Source organism: Macrobrachium rosenbergii, chromosome 23, assembly GCF_040412425.1.
Source record: "Macrobrachium rosenbergii isolate ZJJX-2024 chromosome 23, ASM4041242v1, whole genome shotgun sequence".
NCBI classification, from domain to species: Eukaryota; Metazoa; Arthropoda; class Malacostraca; order Decapoda; family Palaemonidae; genus Macrobrachium; species Macrobrachium rosenbergii.
Window position 1 is genome coordinate 39,104,119 of NC_089763.1, and position 20,752 is coordinate 39,124,870.

A 20,752-nucleotide genomic window follows, 5' to 3' on the forward strand; every position below is an offset into this window, starting at 1 on the left:
AACTCTGAGATGACGATTGACCAGAGTCAGAGTCAGGCTATGGAACTCGTCGTCACTCGTACGCTCTAAGACTGGACTCTCTCTCTCTCTCTCTCTCTCTCTCTCTCTCTGTGTGTGTGTGTGTGTGTGTGTGTGTGCGTGTGTGTGTGTGGCTTCGTGGAGGTCAGGCTCATCATTTTCATCTAATGAACTACAGTAGTTGACTATGCGAGTTTTTAACCCTCAAGAATGCACCCCAACACCTGGGTCAAAAATTCAACACTAAGCGATCAGTAGGCTACTGGTAACTTGAACTAACAACAACGTAACAAATAACAATAATTACAATTATATTATAACTACAAAAAGACGTTTCTTTCAACTTTTAATAGCTAATTCATTCAGATTACGTAACAATTAATTACGTGAAGCTGGACGTTTTTCAATTGGAAACAAAAGGATACAGAGTTGAATAATAGGGGAAAAAAGTACTGAAAATCTGAAATGGCAATCAGATTGCAACTTCCGCCAATGCAATTTACAGAGCAACACAGAAGTTTTGCGTTGATTACATTTGCTTTCACAAGAAGCAGGAAGTTGCCATTTTCGTTCTATATACATCTGTGACAACAATATTTATAAAGCGAGTAAAATAGTTCTTGTATCCTAACTCACAATAAAATATAATTAGTAGTTCATTAGAATATGGGGATTCTTGTTTTCGCACTGTTATGTTTCAAAATCTTCTAATTAGTTTTTATGTAATGCTGCTAATAAAGACAGTCAGATCTAAACAAAAACAGCATCTCCTTTAGCGGAAATTCAATTGTCAAAATCAGAACAACGCTAACTCAAAAGATCCATCAGAAATGGTAGACATCTACCAAGTTTACTCAACAGTAAAAAACAAAATTTATTTTGACAAACTTTGTAGGAACTTGAGTTTCGATACACTAAACATTAATCAAACTTCAATTGCAACTGATCTGATTGGAGACAAACAGTATCGCCCTTGATATAGGCTACACCAAAAGCTAATTACCTGATATGGGCTATTCAGTATAGTCAACATGCCTCTCCTAGAGAGCCCCTAACTGAATGTCTCGCGGACGAATGAAAGAATTTTGACGAAACTCCGCCAAAAAATCAATCGGGAGGCTTACGCATGATGCTAAACGGTTGGTGGCAAAAATTTGTCCAAAGCTCGTCAATATCCGTCCTGCTGACTGTAATATCAGCAAACTTGAAGGCAAATAGACAAAGCGAACTAAATTCTTATATAGCCTCCTTGCCGTAGGTGACTATGGGGAATAATAATAATAATAATAATAATAATAATAATAATAATAATAATAATAATAATAATATAATAATAATAATAATAATAATAATAGTTTTTTTATTTATTTATTATTATTATTGTAATAGTAGCATATCAAAAAACACCAAATAGTATATGAGAAAACATCAAAGATTATACCAAAAGATGTGAAAGTCTGCGGATGGTACACACCCATTTCCGTCTGATGAATGAACGCTATATATAGTAGCTTTGATTGGGCTGATTTGTCCAGCGGGATAAAGATGGGTAACAGAATAACAGTGCCTTTTAATCTCATTTAACCTACTGAATTCATTCAAAGCATGAGTTGCCGTTTTCGTCCTGAAGACAAATTTGAACAAATACGGGAGAGATGTGATAAGCATTCTCACTACATTACTTTCACGGGTCTCATTGCTGACCCATTGCCTCTCGTCCATTCCCCTAAGGTCCACTGCAAGTTTTAAGAATTGATATTGAGGACGAAGTTGTTAGACAAACTGGTGGTGGCACAATATATCTGAAGACACTCCCAGAACAGAAGAACCATTACTCCAGTCTTTCTAGTTAAGACGCAAAAACTTAATATATTCTGATTACTGAAAAGCTTTAATATCTCAGTTTGAATGCTTGTCCCGTACAAAAGCACATTCGAAGAAAGATGAAAGGTAATAAATTTTCCTGGAGAACAATAACAAAATGTACTGTATATTAGAATCTCCTGGTCATATTTTTTACCAAATGTGTATGCAACTGCAATAACCACGATGTCCTATTAACTTCTTGATTTCTTCACACTTTTTGGATACGCTTGTTACTACAAAGCTTAGAATCCAAATGGCGAACCAAATGAAGAAATTCTGACACCCGCAGCAGGATTCGAACCTCCACACCCACAATATCAGGACAAGGTAATGTTATCCACCTGATCATGAAGAAGGATATAAATGTATTCCCTCCTATTAAAAGGACAACTTAGTAACTGGTAACTAAATGGTTGTCCATTTTGTACTCAAAATGTGTAGGATCGAGGGGCATCAATTATTTCCCAATTGCAGAGATAGCCTGTTCCCAGCCGGTAGGTGATTATTGCTAATACCTACAATGAGATGGGATGTGGTTGAGGGTTTGAACTGCAAAATATCATTTGGCTGATCTTAAGCCATATATTGTCACTGGCACAAGATTTTCACCTAACTTCCGGCAGTGAGTGATGACCTCTTTCAAATGCATATGAGATGGATTGGTGATGTTATTGCACTGCAGAACAATGCACTCATTGCAAGATTTCTTTTCCCTGAATTCCTATGTGACTTCGGATCCAGTTCAGGGTGGCTTTTCTTCCATTGCTTAATTGTGAATGTCTTGAGGTTTGCATTGTCCTTAGGTTGGTGGTTTAGCAGGCTTGAAATGAATCTTGAGAATGCGTGTATATGGTGGGTTCCCCTTGTTTGCCTAGCAAGTCCTCATTTACCTTCAAATTGGCTTTCAGTTCTGTTTGAAGGTTGGCAACATTGTTTATTAAGTCTCCAGATGCCTATCAGGCATTCAGAAAAGACAGATGCAGCTTTTGCTAGAATGCTAGGGTCCGCTGATCCATAAATGCACTGTAATGGGTGTTTAGGGCTGCAGTGTTGTCAGATGTTGTCTGTGCTGCTTCCAGTAGCTGATGGAGACTACGAGTGACTCGACTTGTTGCGAGGACTGAAATTATATGTGCAGAGATCCAGCATCCATGACATTGGCTCGCTGTATTTGTCACGAGGGGTGTACTTTTTTTAAGTTTTGCAGAAACATTCTGCATGTCAGCACCCCTCAGCATAGGGAACATCCACTTCTTCATTTAGGTTAATACTGGCCCCAAGGGTGTTGTTGTTTAGGGGCCTGTCTGTCTTGTTTGTTGAACAAGGTGATAGTTGGATTCTTACGAGAATCTGTAAACAAGAGGCGTACGATAGAGTAAATTGGAGACCTAACCTGGGTCTCAGTGATGCGCCTATGAGTTTTCAAAGCATTATGTTTGGATAACTTCAAGTGTTTCCTCCTAATTCTTTATTAAAGCTGTGAGGACTATGACTGTGTATTCCACCAGCAACTTGATGGCTTGATTGTAAATGAGGTGCTGAATGCTAGTAGTTATTAACAAGGTGAAACAGTCACACTTGACTAACACAAAACGCAACGAGCTACGGCCCTCTGACTTCTATTTATATAACTCCAATAATAAATTATCATTAATGATATACGTGTGCATTTGCATATATACGCCTTCTTTATCAGAGCATATTTAAGAATACGCATAAACCTAGAGAAGCTAGAGATGAGTCAAAAACATATTTATTGGAAAGAGCCTGTGCGACCGAAAGCCAGGGGGGATTACAGTGAACCATAAATTTTAAATGAAAAAGAAAGGTGGTGGGGGGGGGGTGGCTGTAAACCAAACTGAAAGCCGAGATGAGGGTCTCTAAAAATGAATACAGATGATAAAGATGATCATGATAACCCGCATCTTTCTAACGACAGAAATCTGCAACTTAGTAAATTATCCGAAAAACGCTTTTAAATCTAATAAAATTAACGTAAAAGAAAGATCCCCTATCATCAGGAATTTTATTTTATTTTTTAGAATACAAGCCCTATAAACAATCAAATACCTTTGGGTCATTAAAGATGATACTGACAAAATTCGAATCACTCAGGGGGTTCAAGCGGTAAAACTAGAATCACTCAGGGACTCTGATTTACCAGGAGTTAACTCCACTCGAGAGGAAAAAACTTCATCAATTAGGAGATCACGGAATGCCGCAGCTTCATAACTTCATCTCATGATCACACACTCCCCCAAGATCACTCTCCGTACAGGTGGGAGGTGAGAAGGAAGCATATATATCTTCGACAGGTTAATGAAAAAGGTAATTGCTAGGCCTGAAAGCTATGCCGTTGATTGATTTGTGCACTGAGTGGCGCGGGAAGGTTACTCGGGTCTCGCTTAGAGTGGATTAATGTGTTATGAAAATAAATGGGAAGAAATTGACAAATAACATTATGATGTACGGCGTTTACGAGAGGACTTCCGTTTTAAGTTAATTTTTAGGGTTGTCTTGAATGACAGCAAATTTGATACAAGCATAAAGTGCAACTATACATACACTAGTATGAAATGAGAGGATTTACAGAGCCAAAATGCAAATAATGATCAGAAGATATTAAGTCAAATGATCACATTCACAAATTCTGTAACATCCATCCTGGCATCCTAATCGTATGCAAACATAAGGAAACAGAACAGAAATTATCATTGTGACTAATACAATTCATTTCAGAATGGCATTCGGGCAAACGCCTCTCAGATTTTTTCTTACTATGTACCAAGATTTCAAAGACGCTAAGAATTAAAATTTAAGAAAAAATTAACAGACAAAACACCGCTGAAACTGCGGACTAAATTTTTCAAGAAAGCTGCAAACTCGAGCTAATAAAATGGACAACCGGATGGACTGAATGATTTATGATTTTATGAAATTTAGGCTGCCCAGCCAACCACTGGGGCATTTCCGTCCATTTCAGAGGTTATGACAGGGAACAAAGGGAGCTGGAGTGCTTAAACATCACGATAAAAGAGATACAGAAAATAAAGGAAGAGAAGTACAAGGATCTAAAAGTGGAACTGGGAGAAAATCCCACAGCTGCACTGAGAAGTAATAGTTAGAGAGGATGGACAGCAAGAGGGAAGAAAGAAAGATGGAATAGGGGTTAAAATGGTCAAGATGAAGGCTGATAGTAGTCTGAATGGACTTCTCTTCTTAACTACTAAACCCATTTGCAAGATTTAAAAGTTTTTCATATACGAAAAGAAGACAAAAAGCAATGTCTTTCATTTTCAAATCCTAGGTTTGGATGACATACGTGTATCCTATTGCCTCTTCAAAACGTACCTGTGTAAAATACATGACGGCGGGAGGTGGGGGGTGTGTGGCGGCGGGGGATGTCTTGCACGGCCAGTTAACCACAAAAATAAACGAATTTAAAACAGTTACCCTGAGTAAGGATTAACATGGGTGAATCTACGTCAGGTAAGGTGGCGTCCTTGCTCCCCTAAGAAATTTTGACGAGGATAAACAATTATGAAAATAAATAAAAACTATGTTCTGTGATGATGCATTACAACGTATATCTAAAAATCAAGCGCTCGACTACTGAAAGTCAACAATAGTTATTAGTACTTCTACATAAAAATTAGACAAATTACATATATATGAAGATCAGTTGTTTCAAATAACCGCTCCCCCCTCTCACCCCCATACGCAAACATAAAGTCTGCGATCATCACGATGAGAGAGAGAGAGAGAGAGAGAGAGAGAGAGAGAGAGAGAGAGAGAGAGAGAGAGAGAGAGAGAGAGAGAGAGAGAATCTCATTTCATACAGAAAACAGTCTTGTTATACCTCAAATCTCAAACCACGCTATCGAAACAGTAACTCATTATTCCAATTTCAAATGGTCTTAATCAAGGTAAGGTTATATGCACGGTCTAGATCGTGACGATATATACCGTAGAATGCCACGCTGAAACTGATCGAATAGTCTAGTTTCGTTTGCCCTTTACAAGCGTTGTTGTGCATCTGGTTCATTTTCTCTATTTAATACATCATAGAAAATGTACCAAATCGCTGTGACTTTTACAAAAAACGAAAATAATCACAGACTGTCGCGTAACAACGCAGAAGTAATCTTTGGCATTAAGTATATGTATCAACTCTTCGGGTGCCCACGTGTGTAAACACAATCTGCAGATAGATAGATAGATAGATAGATAGATATTTTTACTGACCACAATACAAAATAATATGAATTTTACAAAAGAGTATTTGGTCCAAATTACAAAATTAAATACAGTAGATTTTGTACAATCTCTTATACAAACTAAATGAATTTCAATTACACATATATTGTACTAAAACTAAAAACAAAACCAATTTAACTATACGCCATCAACAAGTTCCTGTAATTACATTTTACACATTATAATAGACATCTATAACATCTTCACGATCAGTTGTCATACGGACGAAATGGATCTGAGAGTAACATTAACAATTCAAAAGCATGGAAAAATTAATAGAACGTTAATCGAAATGGTCTCATAAAACAACTACATGGTACTTGCTCTTCTTTACCGTAGTGTGTTCGTGCACGCTTTTATTGCTGTCGAAAGAAATAATTAACAATAACACTTGAACAAACCGTCTGTGGAAGAAAATCCGTAAAACACGGACAATCCGCACACGCGCAATTTACTTACATTTCATGAGTGAAGATATATTAGTACGTTCTTTTCCCACTAAGCTAGTCCATAGGTTTGGGGGGTTGGGTGGGGGAGTGAATCTGTCGAGGAAGTGAATACCTTGACACGATACAGGTACCAAATCTCCCTCCTGAGTTATCAAAACAATCATTCACCAGTTTGTGAAAATTCAACCTACGTAACATAACTGTTGCTTTTTATATACATCACATTGTTTGTACTTGAATGTTGACTGAAAGATGTACTAATTTTATGTTTACAATGACTAACATTTTCACACTGTTAGAAATTGTTATCTTTGACCCCTAATGAAATACCAGGAGCACAGCAGCGTCCATGCAAGTGTTGGTTTCGACAGTTGGGGTATTGACATAAAAAAAAATTGTAGTTATAGTTATTGCTAGAGTGACAGGTTTGCTTTACGGCGATGGCATTTATATGTTGATGATATCGCTTGTTACTAGTGCCAGTATTGCTATTGAATACTATCGTCAGATTATTCTGGTAGATAATTAAAGACGATAACACAAAGCATCTGAGCTTCACGAATAAACAATCATATTCTATTTCAAGAGGTACAACAAACAGAATCACAGTCAGTGAGGCAATTCAAATAGGATTCAGTACTAAACACGAGAATAACATCTGCAATAGTCTATATAGCAGTACTTAACACTAAACACATTCACAATGCAGGTTTCCGAGACATACAAAGCAGTCTCCTTCCCCTGTACTTGTCACAGGGCAAGTTTCCTTAACCCTTACTTTTCACTGAACAAATTGATCCTTAGCAGTAACAACTCTACTCTTTCAGGAGACTTCCCCTTACCCCCTACCCATTCTATCAAGGGGTACTCTTGGTATGAATCGAGTTGGTGCAAGAACAGACTCTTTAGTCACACTTGACGAGCGGTTTGTACATTTGTTCATCTGTATTGTCAAGTTAATTGGCACTTACTGGGTGCACCTGATCAAAAGGCACTACAATGTCTCCACCAACTTCCACATTACAATGTAAAATACCTGTCTTAAAATCTCCCTTGGTAACCGTTTCTCGGAGTTTAGGCCCTTACCATAACATGAGATGGAGTAAATAGTCTTACTTTCGGAGCAATTTCCACTTGTTCATAACCCTTCTATTCTAAACGACTCTGTTAACTGGGATAGGCTACGTAAGAACTTGCTTATTCCTAATCTTCCTCCCCATGAAAAAGACTGACGGTGTTAAAACTGCATTGCTTTTTACAGGTGTGGTACAGAACAGTAGGAACGTTGCGGTGTGAGACATTACATTGCCAAAATTTGCCTGTCTGCACTTCACATTAGGTCCGAAAACTTCCACACCCTGTGTGAGTGCCTGTAAATATATTACACTTGCATAATCCATTAAACAAAAATCTTATCCCTAACTAAATATTACATTGTGCTCATGAGCGTTACGTTGTCACAAGGCCTTATCACATTCCTAATGCTTACTTAAAGATAAGATAAAAAGTCTCTTCACATCTACCAGCCGTGGCCATATCATTCAAGTCTTCAGCCGAGTGGACTGTTTGTGTCGTGAACTTCTGAAAGCATTTTAATAACCTGCACAGACCAAGAACATGTGTGAATTGTGCGAATGCTGTTTATGTGAACTGTGCGAATGCGCTACATGTGCACTTTGCTGCTGCTGCGGGGGAAACATATGCTGTGGAGTGAGTAGAACCCTGGTTTTTTATTGCTAACATTTTTCTTTTCCCCTTAGAGTGAAGCTCCGTGAAGGCAACTCGCCTACAGTAAACCCTTCCAAAATGTAAATGCTTTGGAACTTGCAGCAAGCCTTAGTAATATGGCATATAAGCCACTTGAAGCGGAGAGGTAGCCATGAAAATTTGAGTTATTAATTTTCATGCAAGAACAAAAGCCTTGGGAAGTAAACCTTGAGTGGAGATTTGGACAATGTTTCTGTGGTGAAATTATGGGGGAACCATTATTATCATAAGTGTGGGAAAAAGGTCAAAACAGCTTATCTAAAGTAAGAGTAGGACAACCGTTACGATGTATAGAAGGAAACTGATGATTTCTGCTTGTTCAGAGATGTTTGTATGTTCCTTGAATGCATCTTGACATCACAACTTTTGTCACTTACCTTGTAAAGTATATTAAAAAGGGAAGCCGGTCTGAACTTTTACGACAATTGTTTACAGACATTTTGCATTTTACCCATTGAATTGGGGGCATACAAGCAAAATAAAGCCGTGTATATCTCCTGACTGGAAAAGAGCAAATTATGAAATCTTTTACTTTCACTTCAGAGTATATACATCTACTTTCTACATACTGCATCGAAGCTGTTCTGTTTGACTTGTAGATATTTATAAGTATTTTATATTTCTCACCACTCAGCTGCTGGCCTACATTTGAATTAAGCCAATGAAACCTGAACAATAAATTCTGAGCTGGAGTTCATGTTTTATGATTATTTGTTGCGGGCCATTTATTCTACTATTTCACTGCTCCACCCAAACATTCGAATACCAGCCATCCCTTCACTGACTCCACCCAAACATTCGAATACCAGCCATCCCTACGCTCCACCCAAACATTCGAATACCAGCCATCCCTGACTGAAGCAGGTTAACAATGACCTATCACCATTGTTAGGGAAACGTGCTAAGTAAAATCACGCTTGGAATGCTCTTTGCAAGCGAAATAAAACTGGCAAGCGAGATTTTAACATTGAGTTGCTAATACAGATGGAGGATATGACGATTGAGCTCTGGATGATTCAGTGAGTCACAAATACTGTATACAGTATATATATATATATATATATATATATATATATATATATATATATATATATATATATATATATATATATATATATATATATATTTGTATATATAGAATGTTTTTCTGTCAGGGTATAGAGAACAATCAGCTAAGATTAAGAAAAAATCTTTAAAATAATGAGAAAGTACTTTGAGATGAGTGCTCATTTCAATAACCATAGTAAATTACAAAATACTGACGATCTTTACTCTTACAGACGCAGTGCAGTGTTTGGACATTTGCTGTAAACATACCCATCATACTCCTTACAGATCCAGTCTTCAGAAGTGCCAATGAAGAATACTGTGTGTTATTCTTAATACCATTATTATTGTGCGTTAAATTGCAATCCTAGTTAAAGAAGCAGAGTGTTATAAACCCAAGGGTCTCAATTAAAGAGCAGCCTAACCTTACCTAACCAGGTACGTACAAAGAAACTGAGAAGCGAAGAACAGTCCACGAAAGACTGATAAAAAAGAAAAATGCGACAAACAAATTAACTATGAAGTGGAATTCACGTCACTCTGCCCAATAAAGAGAAGCATTTGCACCAAGTCTGAATTTGTGTAATTCCAAAGATTCAACAACAGGATTAACATTATCATAGACTTATTCTGACTCCTAATATCAGTTTGCTTACAAAGCAAAGCTTTCTTAATGATTCCTCACTGAACGTTGCGCTATCAGTAAAGATGGCCGTTCAGAACGAAATCTTATCGAATTTACAGTGCTTGTGACTGCATGCATGACTATGGTGCAATGGAATGTCCGATCTATATGCATATACGTTCGAGAATGCAAGAGGATTTAAGATGAAATCGCCACCCTATTTTACTTTAGGGAACGAAACAAGTCACATTATTTCACAGCAGCTGAAAATGTTTCCAGTCAAGATCAGTGTTTACATCTTAATTTTCTGGTCAGTCTCTTTTAAAAAAAAGTGCAGCAAAATGGGTCAACAGTTTTTCCATGATTTGTATCCTTTTCAGATTTTCTTTAGCCATATAATATACTCTGTCGCAAGTGTTCAAATAGTCTTACACCAACTGCTATGGACACACTGAGGTTAAACCACACTTATTCAAGACCAGATTGTGAATCTTGAGGAACAAAACAGTGAGATGAGCAAATCACAAAATTCTGATTTCAGTGTGAAGAAAATGACTCGGTGCTGTTACTACTAACTTTTCTGTGAAAAGCTTCTCTAAGAATTCCGATTTCATCGATTCATCATCTTCATCTGATAAGTAAAAGGGTCAAGGCAGTCTTTCAGGCCAACCCCACTTGTTAGTTCAGTTTGGGTGGGGCTGAAAACGGGGACACTTGATCACAGTCAAGTAGGGAAAAATCACAACGATAAGCATGGAAAGCATTCGAAGACTCTACTGCTATTTTTTATGACGTCCTACAGCCTTTGTCGATAATTAATTAATTAATACTTTCACATAATTTCACAGCAAATCGCTTCAAGATCTGATAAGGACAGGCGGGGAATTTTCTCAGTCCTCCGATAAGTTATCCAGTCCGATATCTCAACTAAAGGTTGTAGGTTAATCTTTGGCCGACAGAGAGATTTCTGAAGGAGGAAAAATATGACTGTCTCGAAATAAGGGAAGGGTTGCATTCCAAGTTTTCTTCTTTCATTGTTTTTAAATTCACAAAGGGTTCTATTGAAGGTGATCCGATGTCGTAAATGAAAATCCTGTGTTTAATGACAAATTTTTTACTGCAATGTATATTTTCAGTAGTGATTACTGGAAGAGATTCTTTCTGAGTCAAGTCTTTATTGAAATTTATATTATTATGACTGGGGATTAAAAATATTCACGATCGATTGCAGGGAATATTATGTATAAAATTAATGAAGGTTTCATCTACATATTTATAAAAATCATTACTATTACTACATGGCATTATTTCTCACATATATATAACACAATATATATATATATATATATATATATATATATATATATATATATAAATATATATATATATATATATATATATATATATATATATATAATATAAAGGCCAATAACTAGCTACAGAAGCTTTCACAAAAAGTCAGTACAACAACAAAGAAAAGAGTGAAATGGGACCAGAATTGATTGATTGAAAGTCATTTGTAATTACAACTACAGTCCTTAAATGGAGAGAAGTGTAGTACAATACAAAGATTAAATAACAAACAAATAAATAAAGAGAAACTTTTCCAAACGGCTGTTTAAAAGTACGCCAGAAAGAGACGGTCAAACTTTCTAAAAACAGTCGCAAGTTTCACTGACTATTTTTATTTCATTCTTCTTACAAATCACGGACAATAATTAGGAAACACGTGCACAAGTAACAATATTCATAAATAAATCAGTCATATTTGAAGGTCATTTTCGATTAAAATTATACGAATCGTTTCGGAAATTAAAGAAATGCTGCAAGAACTTGATTAAATAAAACCTTTCATTTTCGGACGAAATCTATTAAAAGAACCACCACGAAATATACTTTTAATTGAATTAAATTCCGATGCAATTTCTAAGTATTCATGTTATATTATGTACTACACGTTCACGTGAAACAAGCCAAACAGGACAGCTTCTAAGAAGAATTACTTACAGTGGAAATACGAAAACCTAACAAGAACAGAGGAGTATGGTAAAAACAGATGAAATGAGAAACAAAGATTTGCCTACAAAAAAAGAGGATGATATACATGCCTCAAAAACTCCCTTCTCCCCAAGCCACCCAACCTTTGGTTCAATTTAGTTAATAATCCAAATTTTTTTTTTTTTTATTTTGTGAAATCATGCTAACAAACAGATAACGAACCGAAACTAAAAGACTGCCCTCCTCGCGAGCTTCCGCATAACAACTCTGCCAGGCAATGGAATGGAATATGAAATTTAGGCCAAAGGCCAAGCACTGAGTCCTAAGAAGTCATTCAGCGCTAAAATGGAACTTGAGAATAAAGAAGTCTGAAAGGTGTAACAGGAGGAACACTCGTTAGAAGAGGGTGAAAAGTACGAGAGAAGAAAAAGCATATTAACGGAGGTACTGTAAAAGGAATAGAATGGGTTGCAGCTAGGGACCGAAGGGACGCTGCAAAGACCCTTAAGCAAAGCCTACAGTGCACCGCATGAGGCGCACTGACGACACTACCCCTCTACGGGGATGCCTGGGCAAGAGGTACGGTCTGCATTTTTACATATTTTTTTTATTGAGCTATAAAACTCAGTCCCTACCTCACTGACCTTTGATGATGTGACACCAGCTTAACATCTTTGGGGAAGTCTTTTCTCCCCTCTGAATCTCCTGGACCATTTAACCTGCCACTTAAATCGAGCCCACGGGAGTACTCCCGATGGCCTCGCTTAAATCCATCAGGTCAGTCCTAACACCTCCCCCCCACCCCGGCTTCCATTCTCCCAAACGACTTTTTTTCTTCAAAGCAAAGGACAATAATAAGAACGAACAAACACCTATTTATAGCCCAGGTACGAATAAAAAGAAGAAAAAGAATAAAGCTTAAACACAAGGGGGCGAGATATCTGCATTACAGCGATGGATGTTTATAGGTGTTTGGAAACGTGAATGTGGGAAGGAAGACCGCTAGAGATTGGCAGCCATGCTCGTCTCCTCTTATTCGCCATATCAAATAAATAAATTAATTAATTAATTCATAATGCTTACTTAATAACCTCACCTCCCTCATCTTCCAGGTCGTCATTGGTCTAATCGTCTTGGTGGTGGTGGCCGCAATCATCGTCTTGATCCTGCACTTTACAGGAACTCTAGGAATCTAGAGGCGGCGACTTTAATCAGTGGAGGTAAGTTGTCTATCTATGAAAATCTATTTCTTTTTTTATGCAAAGGCCGACAGGGTGGGTAGACGAGAGCCCTTCCCTTGATAGAAAAAATTATTAAAAAGAAATTGTGAATTTTTTGAAGAAAAAAAAAAAAGGTGGAGTCTTCTTGACTTGGTATGTAATGAAATCCCATAAAATCGAAAATATAATAAATGAATAGATACATAAATGAAAAAATTCTTAAGTGCATAGATGTAAGGTCCCCATAGCTCAGTGGTTAACCCTAAATCGGTCCTACGAGGAGAAACGTCTTCAGGCTCGCACCCTGAAAAATCCTCAGTGCCCTTACTGACCTAAGCGGTAATTATGTACCTGGTGGCTAGTCGATTGTGAAGGACCTCAGCCAAGGTAAAGAAAGTCAAGGGGCTAGCAACATCACAAAGAGACTCTAAGGACCAGACCGTTAATACCCTTTGGAGCCATCCCTTCTAAAGGCGAAAGGTGTATGGTGAAAAAAAAAATAAATAAATAAACACATACAACATGGTAATACAGCATAAGGTCCCCAAATGCTGATTGATATTACGTCACAAGGGAAAGCCTACGTAATACTTCCCAAGATAAGGAACACCCTCTATTGCATCAGTATTCTCTTTATCAGTTTAGCGAAATATCCTCATTTGAATACGTGTCCAATTATATGATTACAGTGCTTACGGGTTTAAGAAGTGATTAGGTAAACATTTTATCCCGGAAAGGCTTTAGCAACGCTGTCCGTCAACAAATTACTAAATAAACAGATAAAGGTCAAGTTTAGCACCAAACAGAATTAAAATACATATAAAGTGCGTCTGTGGTCCATTATAGGTTATAATTGGCTATATAAATTTTAATTTATCAGTTTACCATTTAAATGCGTCTCGACGAGTTTAAATGCTTTCTAAATCAAATATATAGAATATATACATGACATGTCTTGGTTAACACCAATGAAGTTATTGTCTTAGGAAGAAATCTACCTCTTCGGTGTTCCCTGTTGCCCCCGCCCCCAGCTTTTTTTTTAATAACAAACATTTTTGGCTAATTAATTCAATACAAAGCCAAGCAATATTTTTGCTTTTATAAACAATATAAGGCTAATATTTTTAATATTAGCTGAACATTTTGTCTAGTCCATTAATTACAATGTCACAGAACTTTTATCTAGCATTACCATACAATGTCATACAGTGTTTTGGTAAAGCCCATTAAGTACAAGATCACAGATCATTTTGGTCTAGCATTAATATACTGTACAAGGTCACACAACATACTGGTCTAGTCCATTAACTACGAAGTTACAAAACATTTTGATCTAGCATTGTCATGTAAGGTCATACAACATTTTGGTCAAGTCCATTAAATGTAAGGTCCCAGAACATTTTGGTCTAATCCGTCGCACACAGAATCGAAGAACATTTCGATCTAGCATCAACGTAATTAACATATAAAGTCAAACAACATCTTGGTCTAGTTCATTAAATACAGGACCACAGAACATGTTGGTCTCCATTAACATGCAGGGTCATGCAACATTTTCGCTGAGTCAAGGTCATACACCATTTCGGTCTAGTCCATTAAATGCAAGGTCACAGAACATTTTGGTCTAGCACCAATATACAAGCTCATATAACATGATTCACTCAAGTCCGATAAAATCTAAGGCACTAATCATTATTTTACTCCTGCAGCAAATGAGCTTGATGGAGATGGGAGATACCAGGATCCGGAAGATGGAATACTGCCTAATTAAGATCAAAGGCCCCAGGCAGCGAAGGGTTGGAAAACACCGATAAGGAGCATCTGCGGAGAACTTCCCTTCGTCAATCAAATTACTACTATTGACAGAGATCCCCAGTCTTTATAATCATTATTATTATTATTATTATTATTATTATTATTATTATTATTATTATTATTATTATTATTATTGTGCGTATGTTCTCACAGAGCAAGCTTTTACATAAATTTCAAAAATATTTATCGACAGGGGGGCGAAAAGATGTCGGTAGGTTGTTAAAAAGCGCATAATTAGGAAACGCTGGGCAGAAGGAAAGACGTATAAAAATATAATTATACTGTCGATTGAGCGGAAGAAGCATTAGCATTAGTAATGGTAAAGTTTGCAACTGCTATATCAATATTTGCAAAGAAATGGAAAAAGGGGTTCTCTTGAATTTCAAGCAGCTATTTTGTACGGTTTTTTTTTTTTTTTTTTTTGAAGATCATACACTTGGGCATGGGAAAATCAAGTTCTGGAAAAATTAAAAAAAAAGTCTATAGTATATAAAATGTTATAAAGAAGATGAGCATACCAGCATAGACGTAATTATATTTCTGTCTAATTCTGTTATGTTGATCCGGGATCCAGTGACTCTACAGCCAAACAATAAGAACAAATCACCAGATAATCGTTGTTCATTGACGTCTAAGGCAATAAGAAGAATTCAAGAGTTGAAATATTGTTCAGAGCCAGGATAAACAGACGATGCACGTGTCAACAGCCTTTTGCCTAAGCGAAATCAACTATTCTTTTTCAAAAGATGCTCGTTATCATCAGCTCACTGAAAGTGTTTTTTTTTTTTTTAAATAGTTTCATACTACCAAAATATTTCTATAGACCATCAGCGTTCATACAGATGCATTCACACGAAGCAACAACAACAAAAAATTACTGATGTTCATATCTGTGGGTAAGGCGTCAGTATGTCTTTTAGAATATATTTCAACCCATTATTGAATGGATCAGTAACCGCAGAGTTGTATTCTCCACGGTGCGCGCGCAACTTCGTCTATCTCACAAACCAGCGACCATCACACTGACGCCTTTGACGCGCCTTGCAGTTGCATTTATGTAACAAACCAAAATAAGTGTTGTGCCTGCTTATATTTTCTTTTTCCCAGCGAGACATATGCCAATAACTCAAAGGAAACGGCCAGCTAGTGTTCAAGAACCATTCTATTTTTTTCGAAGCCGATCCTGCAAAAGATGTCATTTTAGGAAAATCCGTATGGGTATGTAGTTAGATAAATTCTTACTAAGGCTTATGTCCGTCAGAATGGAGTTTCATTATTCCTATTCGTTTTAATTTAACAATTCATTATGCATTCAACTCTGTAATACTAATGTGCAATCTTGGTTTGTTATTAATACAGGTATTTTCTTAAGACTGACTTTAATACCAATTCCTGTCTAGATAGGCAATGATATCAACAGAAAAAACCGTTGGAAGCGTGTGCTGCAAACTGGGTTTCAAAATGTAAAAATACTGAAAGGAAGCATGAAATATGTCCATGAAAACCAATTAACAACAATTACTTGATCAAACTACTTTGACAATCTAATCACACAAAGAACTTCCCCTGTTAAACCTTTGATGATCAGTCTTACTTTATCAATGAAAACGAGACCATACACTTTACCAGGTATGTTAAGTAATTCTAAGACCGGATAATTCAAATTACAAATTTCTTTGTTCAAAGGAAAGACTTTTACCCTAACTAATTCATTGAGGATTTTTCCTTCTCCAGACACACCAGCCACAAAAATCACCCCACCCCCCATGCTGCAGTATCTCTCCTGTATCATCAATCCCAGATGCCTTTCCACTCTTCAGCCTTGTTAATGGGTTCTTACAGAATCATTCTCAAATTAACGCTAACCCTTTCACTTCATATCAGTCAAATCTGTCTTTCAGTTCACAACTGTACAGACAAAAACAATCCCTCTGTCCTCACAAGACCAATTGTTTCTTCAGAAGGCACAGCTACATTTAATTTGATTTTGCTCTGAAATGGATTCGCTCGTTAATCTTTTCTTTGAATTGACTTGTGTCCAGTACAGCTTTTTCTCTCTCTAAAGATCTTGCTCAAATTCACCAAGATGCCATCACCATCTTTCACTTCCTTAGTCTTCCTCTTTTGTGTCATACACCTGCACTTCAAACACTTCTAGTCTCAATATCCAGATATACATTTCTTTTCTTCCTAGGTCCTGGAAGTCTCTAGGCTACCTGCAAGTTATTCTTCCTATCGCTTTTGTGTCACACACCTGCACTTCAAACACTTCTAATCTCACTATCCAGAAACACACTTCTTTTCCTCCTAGGTCCTGTAAGTCTATAGGCTACCTGCAAGTTATTCTTCTTATCGCTTTTGTGTCACACACCTGCACTTCAAACACTTCTGATCTCACTATCCAGACACACACTTCTTTTCTTCCTAGGTCCTGTAAGTCTATAGGCTACCTGCAAGGTATTCTTCTTATCGCTTTTGTGTCACACACCTGCACTTCAAACACTTCTGATCTCACTATCCAGACACACACTTCTTTTCTTCCTAGGTCCTGGAAGTCTATAGGCTAAGTTATTCTTCTTATCGCTTTTGTGTCATACATCTGCACTTCAAACACTTCTAATCTCACTATCCAGGCACACACTTCTTTTCTTCCTAGGTCCTGTAAGTCTATAGGTTACCTGCAAGTTATTCTTCTTATCGCTGAGGACCTGTCCTTGAACTCTGCCTACCCCTTATACAGTTCCTCCACTTCGTACCTTGTGTATGTATGTTGTGTATGTATGTATGTATGTATATATATATATATATATATATATATATATATATATATATATATATATATATATATATATATATAATTATATATATATAATGAAAAAAGTATGGATGCCACTTCCTATATACAGATTTCTTGGAATACAACAATGGGAAAAAAATTATCTCCTTTAAAACAATGAACGGTCAATACGTTATCGCGCCGATTGTCTCTGCAGCTTTATTTAAACAAGTACTCTCACAGATTCTACCGGACTGAAGCACTCCTCACGTATTCCAATTATGTGCTGCGAAAGGTGCTTTTACATATGCTGCAAGTGCAGCGCATGCTGTTGCTGCTGTCAAGATTCCACGACGGGTATCGTAAGTACACAAGTCTCTTGATGTTGTTAAGTGAAAAGGGGCATTGTTATGGGTGCAGTTCTTAAAAGTTTAGGATTGAGCTTGAAATCACAGCTCTAGTTCATTGAAGGGGCGGATAATCTACACCCCAAATATTGTGGTATCTCACAACTGGTCAGGGAAAGTGCTAACTTAACGTATAAATAAACGTGCAATAGGGAGATGTTTCAGAGAACATACTCACAAATGTGAAACTATGCTAAAAAAAAATGAGAAGGTACTTAAGAGTGTGAAAACATACTTAAAAGTGTGAGAATATACCTCGCATTGCGTACGCACTTTGTAGGATGAAACTATAAATTCAATAAGCATTTAAATAAGGATAAAAAGTTGGATGTCACATAAATTCCATAAGTATTTAAATATGAAAAAACGTTAACTATAACACTGATGGTTGGCACGAACTAAAACATCATCTACACCCGAATCTTAAGGTACATTCCGAAATTTAACTCATACTTACTTTAATATTCAGTGATGACCTTAGTAAAAATTTACCTTTGAATAAACACACTCATTCAAGAATATACAGAATTCAGATCATCCTGAATGGTCAACCATAAAATCTAAAACGTAGAGAATGATTTTTTAATATTCAAAGTGCAAACATTAACTTGCTAAGCAACCTACTGCACAATTAACGAACATCAAGTGAATAGTGAAGAAATTAGGCCAGAATAAAAGCGATACAATAAAATGCAAGTTAAGAGAAACGATACCAAATAAACAAATCGGCAAACAAGTAAATATCATTAAGAATAATTAAACATGAACAAGGAAACCTAAAACTATGCAAGAGTCGATGGACTAACTGATTTATGTTGTGTAGAAGAGAAGTTTCAACAGAACAAAAGACTTCGTACACATGGCCCTTAATTCAGGTGAGACAAAAACCCAGGAGTCTACTGGCACATATGAACCTTAAGGAATCTGGTCTCTGAAAACAAGGAAACCTGCACTATCTACGCATAAGTCCTGGTTTGGGCGAATTCTTCTCATGCAACCGAGCTTAAAAATCTGTTGTCCTGTTATGGACATGTACCCAGCAGCAAAGTAAAAAAAAAAAAAAAAAAAAAAAATCAACAAAAATAGTTTATATTATAGGTCCTCAGGAATAAGTCTGGCAAGGCCACAAATGGCCAGTATTAAAAAGAGTACCTTTTAGGATGCTACCCTGAGGAACTCATTCCTCTTGGTATTTCGTACTCTGATTATGTTAACTAATTACTCTTGAAAACATTTTTATGCTTCAAAAAGGATTTTACAACCACTGGGAATTCTCATCGCAACTCACATTTAAATTAGTCTTGTAACTGAAGCCACATTATGCGTGAAAGACATAGTTGTTATATTTCATAATTTTACGCAGATATGATGTTATTCACTGACATGCAGTTTTTTCTGGGCTTAGTAAAATCTAATCTCCTGATGTAGTTCAAGAGCTTATGTTACCCACTAGTTCGGATGAAAAAAGTAGGGCTAAGTGTAAGCAAGTAAAAAATACGCCGAAGTTTCTTCGGCGCAATCGAGTTTTCTGTACAGCTATACTCAAGGCCACCGAAAATAGATCTATCTTTCGGTGGTATAATGCTGTATGAGCCGCGGCTCATGAAATTTTAACCACGGCCCGGTGGTGGCCTGTCCTCTATCGTTGCCAGACGCACGATTATGGCTAACTTTAACCTTAAATAAAATAAAAACTACTAAGGCTAGAGGGCTGCAACTTGGTATGTTTGATGATTGGGGGTGGATGATCAACATATCAATTTGCAGCCCTCTAGACTCAGCAGTTTTAGGATCTGAGGGCGGACAGAAAAAAGTGCGGACAAAAAAGTGCGGACGGACAGACAAAGCCGGCGCAATAGTTTTCTTTTACAGAAAACTAAAAATCATGTTCTATAGAAAACTATAACAAATGTGAGCATTCTGGTACAAGCAGCAATGGTTTATAATGAAGCTCGGATGATTAAAAAAAAAAATAAAGCAACACTTCGGTAAAAGCTCTCTCTCCGTATTTGTATTTGCTGATACAAACCCCAAAACTTACCCTGCTCACTTCTTGATCTCATTCCAACCTACTGCCGCTTCAATTTTAGTACAGACCCTTTTATTAACTGCCTACTTCGGTAATGCTTGAATTTTCACAAGGGAAGGGCAAATACCCTGCGTCCAACTCTCTCTCTCTCCTTTTTTCATGTGGCTTGGAAGTTTGAGACATAATTTTATAATAAGAGTTTTAAAAGAAAGCTTTCTCTTTTGCAGTGCTGCGGCGTCTTCATAGTACTGGCGATCATAGCTGGCACCATCGTTCTGGTTCTCTACCTAACAGGAACCATACATTTTCAATAGCAATCACGACGCCTGAACGCTGGTGAAACTTTTCTCAAAATGCATGATAAGATACTGTAAATGTCCTTCGGAGATATCTGTATGCACAGTAAAATACACGAAGACTTTGTGAAGCATTCTTTTATTTTTGCCTTATGTTGATATATATTTATTACCACAAGCCT

The 20,752-nt window shown here is 36.9% G+C and overlaps 1 long non-coding RNA gene across 2 annotated transcripts; it reads left to right on the top strand.

The window, feature by feature from the left end:
• The first annotated feature begins 7,937 nt into the window (after positions 1–7,937).
• LOC136851522 (uncharacterized) lies at positions 7,938–20,701 on the top strand. 2 transcript variants are annotated; one of them, XR_010856907.1, is made up of 6 exons: positions 7,938–7,952; positions 8,117–8,300; positions 13,140–13,247; positions 14,957–17,823; positions 18,082–18,200; positions 20,502–20,701. It is a non-coding gene; the product is annotated as an uncharacterized lncRNA (long non-coding RNA). The 2 variants fall into 2 exon arrangements; XR_010856906.1 differs by lacking the exon at positions 7,938–7,952 and having other exon boundaries at positions 8,108–8,300.
• Positions 20,702–20,752: the final 51 nt, after the last annotated feature.